The 7523-nt window shown below is 55.6% G+C and overlaps 1 pseudogene; it reads right to left on the bottom strand.

The window, feature by feature from the left end:
* Nucleotides 1-507: 507 nt before the first annotated feature.
* LOC141953275 (feather keratin Cos1-1/Cos1-3/Cos2-1-like) lies at nucleotides 508-1256 on the bottom strand (annotated as a pseudogene).
* Between the last annotated feature and the right edge of the window lie 6267 nt (nucleotides 1257-7523).

The raw sequence follows: 7523 nt of genomic DNA, 5'->3' as shown, positions 1-7523 counted from the left end.
TGGGGAGGTGAGGTTGTGGGGCTGTCCCCAGGCATTGTTGTTTCCCACCCCCACTCCTGCCACCCTTTGGAGCCATGTTCTGACTCATGGCCATTGGCTGTGGCGTAGCCAGGGATGTCTCCCATAGCTGCAAGGAAAAGCGGTCGGAAAAAGTTGCCTCAGAAGGAAGGAGGACTCGGAGGCCCAGGCTTGGATGCAGCACAACTTTAATGAGTCTAAAGAAGGAAAGGAGGTGGCTGACAGGGAGCACCAGGGGCAGGCACCGAGATGCGGTGGAGCTCCTGCAGGGTGTGTGTCGGCCTGTCCTGCAGAAGGAGGGAGTCCAACAGGTCCCTGCTCGGCTGGCGTTGGGAGGTGGTGACAGGCAAGGCAAGAGAGAGAGAGGAGAGTGGAGGAAGGAAAGAGTGGCCCGAAGCCCTTCATACAAGGCCCCGAAGCTCTATCTCCTGTCCAGCACCATGTTCTGAGGTCTTGGGAGGTTCTTGCCCGAGGGTGTTGCCAGCACCTTTAGCAGGGGGGGCACCTTCTGCCACAGTAGCGGCTGGTAATGCAGGAGAGGTCAAAGCCCCCAGAGTTGATGGGCACTCCGTCACAGCTGAGGATGCTGCCAACGGCAGCGGAGGTGGTAGAGCCCACAACGGTGTTCTGTGGGAAGGAGCTGAGGATGGGGCCGGGCAGGGTCACCACCACGGGGGAGGGCTCGATGACGATGGTGGAGTTCTGGCACTGCCTGACACAGGGCTCATTGCAGCTGTTGGCCAGCGGGGTTGGGCCGCAGGGCTGGCAGCAGGGCACGCACGGGTTGCAGCAGGACATGTCTCGGGGCCGGAGGTGCACCTGGGAGAGAGGGTAGTGGGAAGCAGGAAACGGGGACACGTGAGAAGCCGCACTGCACCCAACCGCAGAGGAGCCGAGGCACCTCCTGGCCCAGCGTACGCTGCCCAGCTCAAAACCCAGGAGCCACCTCAACACAGTCCCAGCCCCTCTCTGCACAAGACCTTCTCTCCCCTTCCCTCTCCCATGAGAAGCAGCTCCCAGCCCTGGGCTAGGACAGCCCACATCAGCTGAGACTGGAGGAAAGACCTCATCTTGAAGGAGGAGGACAAGAGGCTTCACACTCACCTGATTCCCAGGGAGAAGGAGGCGAGAGAAGCGGATGAGAGAGCAGAGCGCTGGGCTGTCTTTTATAGTAGTCCTGCACTGCCTCAGGCCCAGAGGCACCCTTTGTGGAAGTAATAATTTTCTGACAAGCTCATGCCAAATGCAAACCATCCCAGCTAATGGTATGGGCTGTGTCCTGGCTTCCTGCACGGCTGCCTTTTCATTTCCTGGCTTATGCCACGTGCTTTCCCATCCAAAGGCTTCTGTAAGCTTCTGCCGGGATGAGAGCCCTAAGGATTTCCGGGGCAGAAACACGTCAGCGCAGGCGGGAGACTCAGCTCAAGTGCTGGTGGCATCCCGTGCGGTCAGGTGATGTGCACCTGGGTCACTCCTGGGGGATGGCTTGTGGCAAAGTTGTCAGGAAATGGGTACCGCTCTCAAGGTTCTTGCCCGAGTGTGCCCAAGGACTCCCATGTGAGAGGACATGCCTCATCCTTTTCTCTTGCTCCCCACATCTCTCTCTGATGGTTGCTCATTGATGCACGCAGGTGGGCTTCAGCTGGGAGGGTTTGACACCTGCTGCAACACTAATGCTGCTCTGAGGACAATTTTGCTGGGCTCATTTGCCTCATGCCCTTCTCTGTGTAGTGTCTGCAGATCCTCAGGCGAGACCAGGAGCATGTCTGGGGCCCGGTCCTTCCCTGGGGCACCTGAGGACGGTTCTGCCAGTGTGGTCCCCAGCATCTCCTCAGAAGTGTCCCCAGCTGTTGTTGTGTTCCTGCACATGTGTTTTTGTTTGTGCTTGACTCTATGCTGGCTTTATGTGAGCATACAGAGTTTTGCATGATTATGACTTGCATGACTGGTAACTGATGTCCCTGCCTTTATCTTGACCCATGAGGTTCTTTCACCTTGCTCACAACAAGTGACAAAGTCAAAAAGTTCTTTTAGTAAGACAAGATTTAAAAAGTAATATAGATACTGGGTAAATCTTCCATCTCTTCACATGCTGGAAACCCCACATCTGTGCAGCAGCAGATGGTGCCCCGACAGATGTTCCCAAGGCACCCTGCGCAGATCCTGACCGTGGAGGCGTTCCTCCTCCCTCTCATGTGGAGGTGCCGTTTATTCTGTGTAACAAACCAGACCATACGTCTTCTCCTGACAGGCTGGGGCATTATCTCTGTCATAACACCCGCCGGTGTGCAGCACAGGCCAGCATGGGGCACTGCAGCAGATTCCCTTACAGTGGTCCTCATGCCAGCACCGGGGCTTCTCAAGCCTTAAGCGCAAGGGCCAAGCAAGAAGACACGGGTTTCTCCGGCTCACTAACTCCTTGAGTCCAGCGTCCTCCACAAGGCTCCCGGTACGGTGCACAGACTGGGTTTCACTGAACTGCTTGGGGAGCTCCTCTGTCCTTGGGAACAGCTCACGTCCGGGCAGGGCGTGTGCAGCCAAGGAGACTTTGCTGCTGGCTCAGGAGCTCTGTGGTTCACGGCCTGAGAGCGTGGCACAGTGAGGAGCATAAAAAGGCTGTGGCGTGGTGGGACGCTTACTGCCCAGGGTCTCTGTTCCAGTCACTGTTGAGCTGCTCCTCAGAGCTGCTGGGGAACTTGGCACCTGAGCTTTGAGCATGCCCAGGAAGGAACTGCCCCCACGTGCTCTACAAGCAAGACCCTTCACCCCTTTTTGTTGGGGTGATTTTTTACTTTTGAGCCCTTCCTCTTCTCTTCCCCAGGCACTTCCTGGGCACTCCCTCTTGTCCTTCTCCTGATGTTTCTTGGACCTGAGCCCCTTTGGTGGCACCGAACCTCCCATTTCTGTTTCTCCAAATTTCTCTTGCAGTGAGCCTGATGGGAGTCCACCCCACTGCTTTCCAGCCTCTCTACCTCCCCTGTCAGGAAGGGGAGGTAATTTGGATCGAGGGTAGCTGAAACATCATGTCTGCAGCCACAGTGGTATGCATGGCCCCATCTTTTCAGGGGCCAGACATCCTCCCGTAGAGGGCGTTTGGCAACTCCTTTGTGGTTGGAGATGTCCTCAGATACCCGAGCAATAATGACATGAACGCTTAGAGCTGTCTAGTGGCCTGGTCATCTTCCTAGGGGCTCTGGGACCACCCCTGGCTCCTCTGTACGGAACAAGGCCTCACTCTCGTACTCCCACGGCTGCAGAAGCTTGTGTTTCTGGGACAAGCAGAAATGCCCATTGCTGAGGCTGGGACACCAGCAATGACGCTGTGCAGACCAAGCCCCCTCCAGTTTCACATAGCACACGTGTACGCAGTGTTTTGTAATCCCCATAGCAAAGGAAGTTCTGCTTATGCACCACGGAGCAATTTTTACACATCCCCGAACCATCATTAGTGCGCAGGTGCTGTGAGCTGTCCTTAGAATGTAGAGCATGAAGCTGCAGCCTTCTCAGTTCCAACAGTGTTTACGCTCTACGGAAGAACAAGGTACTGTGGGAAATATTTTGAGACTTCATCGATTTGCTTTTGTTCCTTGTAGCTGTCAAAGCACTATGCTCTGCAAAGACATAAGTTACCTCTGTGCCTACACATAGACAGACACACTGCCATTGCGCTCAAGTTTGTCATGGCTTCATCGCGATCGCTGTTAATAATCGGATGCATATCAATCCTCGGTGACACAAACTGGGTTTCTCTTCTCTGAAGACGGAGACCGACAAAAACTGGACAATATCAAGATGTTATTTGCCTCTTTCCTGGGACTTTGTCTGTGGCAGCTGATCTAAGGGGAAGCTGTCCAACTTCTTCCTTCCCCTATATGTAGGCATGACAAGGGAAAAAAGGAAGAAAGAGCAAAGACAAAGTTAAGGATGACACAGTTTCAGTGTCTGTGAGTGGAGTGGGTTCACTCGGCCTTCTGCCGCCCTTCCCCGCTGAAGACAAAGCCAGTTCAAGACTATTACTGGCAGTTTTCTGCCGCGCCGGTACAACGTTCTCGGAGGTGTGGGGGGACTCAAGACACAGGTCGAGAAGGACGGCAAGAAACACGTAGAGTAAGATCCACAGAATGTATCTGCCAGATACGGCTTGACTGCTAGAGCTGAAGTCTCTCACGTTATCTCCAGCAGACTGTTGATCCATCATCTTTCTCTGCCGAAAAAGCTGCCGTGTTCTCAGCAAAGTGACAAAAAGATTCCAGAAGTTGCCTTCCCCCTGCCCCGCGGCCAGACACGTCAGAGCCGCTGAGCAAGAAGGCAGCCTCTCCAGTTGCTGAGGTGCCTGCTCGGAGGGCTCAAGGCAGCAGATGTATGGTGGGCTCACGGGCGCTGGGGCCAAGTGTGCCCTCGTGGGGAATGTGCCCCAGTGCTTGTGCTGGGCTGGCCCCAGCTAGCAGTCCAGCACCCACACAGCGGCTCACTAGCTCCCCCTGCCTCAGCGGGATGGGGGAGAAAATAGCAAGAACAAGAGCAAGAACACTTGTGGGTCAAAATAAAGACAGGGAAATCACTCACCAGCTACTGTTGGAGGCAAAAGAGACTTGACTTGGGGAACTGAACTTTAAATATTGAAATACTGGTTTGGGTGTTGGGAAACAAAGATGACAAACGTTTAAAACACTTAGGCAAGCACACATTTCATGCCCCTTCCCCAGCAGAAGCTTCGCTCCAGACATGTCTCTTCCCCGTTCCTAGTCTGCATTCCACTTGTCGTCACAGCAGGTTATAACAAATCAGTCCCTTTGCTGAGGCAACAGGCAGTACAGGAGGTTGGGGTCGGGCCATAACAGCTTCCTTCTTCTGTACTCTCTCTGTTCCTTGTTCTTTTCTACTGCTTCTCTTTCCCTCTTACTGGTTTGCTTTGCTGTAACACGGGTCCTGCGTGGGACACAGTCCCCTTAGGGAAGTAGTCGCTCAAGCGATGGGTATCTGTGGGCTGTCCTGGAGGTGACTGTCTGATGGGAGTTGGGGATGTGCACTCTGCGAGGCACCTCAGCCCTGCAAATCTGTGCAACGGACCGCTGGGGCTGCACGGGGCACTGTACAGGTGTGACGGAAGAACAGAGGACTTGCCCGAGCTGTCCTTGCCCTTGGATGCATGCCAGGCCTCCTCCTTCTGGAGAAGGGTGGGAAGGCGAGGAGGAGTTGTGTCTGGGCTCTAGCCTGCCCACGTCAGGCTGGTTCCCCTGAAGAGCAAGCGACAGGTGTGGGTCTTTCACTTGACAAGATGGTAAATGAATTTCACGTTTCCATGAACGAGCTAATTGCTCCAGAAGGATGCTCAGCTTAGTGGGTGTCCAACCATAGTCTAGTTCCCTTGGGCAAAGACATTGGCAGCGTTCTCTCCTCTTCCGAGTCACACTTGCTGAAATCTCCAACCACGGTCTATGTGATAGAGGGAAGAGGGCTTGCTTAGTCTGGAGAAAAGGAGGCTCAGGGGAGAGACCCTGTTGCTCTCTACAACTAGCTGAAAGGAGGTTGTAGCGAGGTGGGTGTCTGTCTCTTTTCCCAAGTAACAAGCGATAGGAAGAGAAGAAACAGCCTCAAGTTGTGCCAGGGGAGGTTTAGATTGGATAGCAGGAAAAATTTCCTCACTGAAAGGGTGTATTGCAATCAAGACCCACATACTTCTCAGAGAAAATGGGGTGCTGCAGGGCTAATAACTTTTTTGTTTCTTAGCCTTGTTCACCTAGCGAGGCGTATACTGCAGGCAGGGAACAGCAAAAACTGCAGTGCTGGGAAGGCCCTGGCCTGCATGTGAGGAGCAGTGGTGGTGTGAGCAGAGCTTGGTCTGGCCCTGCCGCGGAGGTCTTGAGGAGCCAGGGAAGCTGAGTCCAGGCAGCGTCATCCCCAGCGATTTTGCCATGGATGGGTTGGTACCTGTGCTGCGCCGCCGTGTCCGTAGGGCACAACAGATGCTTGACCCATGGAGCTGCCTGTGGGGGTCACCTGAGGAATGCCAGGATTTAGAGCATTACCCGGGGCTGAATGCCAAGGTCTGACAGGAAATTTTCAAGTACCACTGGAAAGCATACCTAAGCGTTGGCATTAATAGTGAAGCCGCAAGTTGACTGCACAGGGAAGAGGGACACCTGAAAGAAGCCGTGAGAGCCTTTTGGGGCTGTTGGGTTTACAGGGAGTGGGGACTGCAGTGCGTAGCCTGAGTGTGGCTGCTACCAGTCCTAACTCGTGAATTACCTCAGGCCTGCACGTCTGGACAGCAGCTGGGTTCCTGTCTCATCTGCCTGTGCCCGTGTGCGCTGGCCACGGACGCCAGATCGGGTAATGTAGGGGAGGGGAATGGGGAGGTGAGGTTGTGGGGCTGTCCCCAGGCATTGTTGTTTCCCACCCCCACTCCTGCCACCCTTTGGAGCCATGTTCTGACTCATGGCCATTGGCTGTGGCGTAGCCAGGGATGTCTCCCATAGCTGCAAGGAAAAGCGGTCGGAAAAAGTTGCCTCAGAAGGAAGGAGGACTCGGAGGCCCAGGCTTGGATGCAGCACAACTTTAATGAGTCTAAAGAAGGAAAGGAGGTGGCTGACAGGGAGCACCAGGGGCAGGCACCGAGATGCGGTGGAGCTCCTGCAGGGTGTGTGTCGGCCTGTCCTGCAGAAGGAGGGAGTCCAACAGGTCCCTGCTCGGCTGGCGTTGGGAGGTGGTGACAGGCAAGGCAAGAGAGAGAGAGGAGAGTGGAGGAAGGAAAGAGTGGCCCGAAGCCCTTCATACAAGGCCCCGAAGCTCTATCTCCTGTCCAGCACCATGTTCTGAGGTCTTGGGAGGTTCTTGCCCGAGGGTGTTGCCAGCACCTTTAGCAGGGGGGGCACCTTCTGCCACAGTAGCGGCTGGTAATGCAGGAGAGGTCAAAGCCCCCAGAGTTGATGGGCACTCCGTCACAGCTGAGGATGCTGCCAACGGCAGCGGAGGTGGTAGAGCCCACAACGGTGTTCTGTGGGAAGGAGCTGAGGATGGGGCCGGGCAGGGTCACCACCACGGGGGAGGGCTCGATGACGACGGTGGAGTTCTGGCACTGCCTGACACAGGGCTCATTGCAGCTGTTGGCCAGCGGGGTTGGGCCGCAGGGCTGGCAGCAGGGCACGCACGGGTTGCAGCAGGACATGTCTCGGGGCCGGAGGTGCACCTGGGAGAGAGGGTAGTGGGAAGCAGGAAACGGGGACACGTGAGAAGCCGCACTGCACCCAACCGCAGAGGAGCCGAGGCACCTCCTGGCCCAGCGTACGCTGCCCAGCTCAAAACCCAGGAGCCACCTCAACACAGTCCCAGCCCCTCTCTGCACAAGACCTTCTCTCCCCTTCCCTCTCCCATGAGAAGCAGCTCCCAGCCCTGGGCTAGGACAGCCCACATCAGCTGAGACTGGAGGAAAGACCTCATCTTGAAGGAGGAGGACAAGAGGCTTCACACTCACCTGATTCCCAGGGAGAAGGAGGCGAGAGAAG

Source organism: Strix uralensis, chromosome 22 (assembly GCF_047716275.1).
Source record: "Strix uralensis isolate ZFMK-TIS-50842 chromosome 22, bStrUra1, whole genome shotgun sequence".
NCBI classification, from domain to species: Eukaryota; Metazoa; Chordata; class Aves; order Strigiformes; family Strigidae; genus Strix; species Strix uralensis.
The sequence above is the reverse complement of the archived record's forward strand: the minus strand, read 5'-3'. Positions and strand labels throughout refer to the sequence as shown.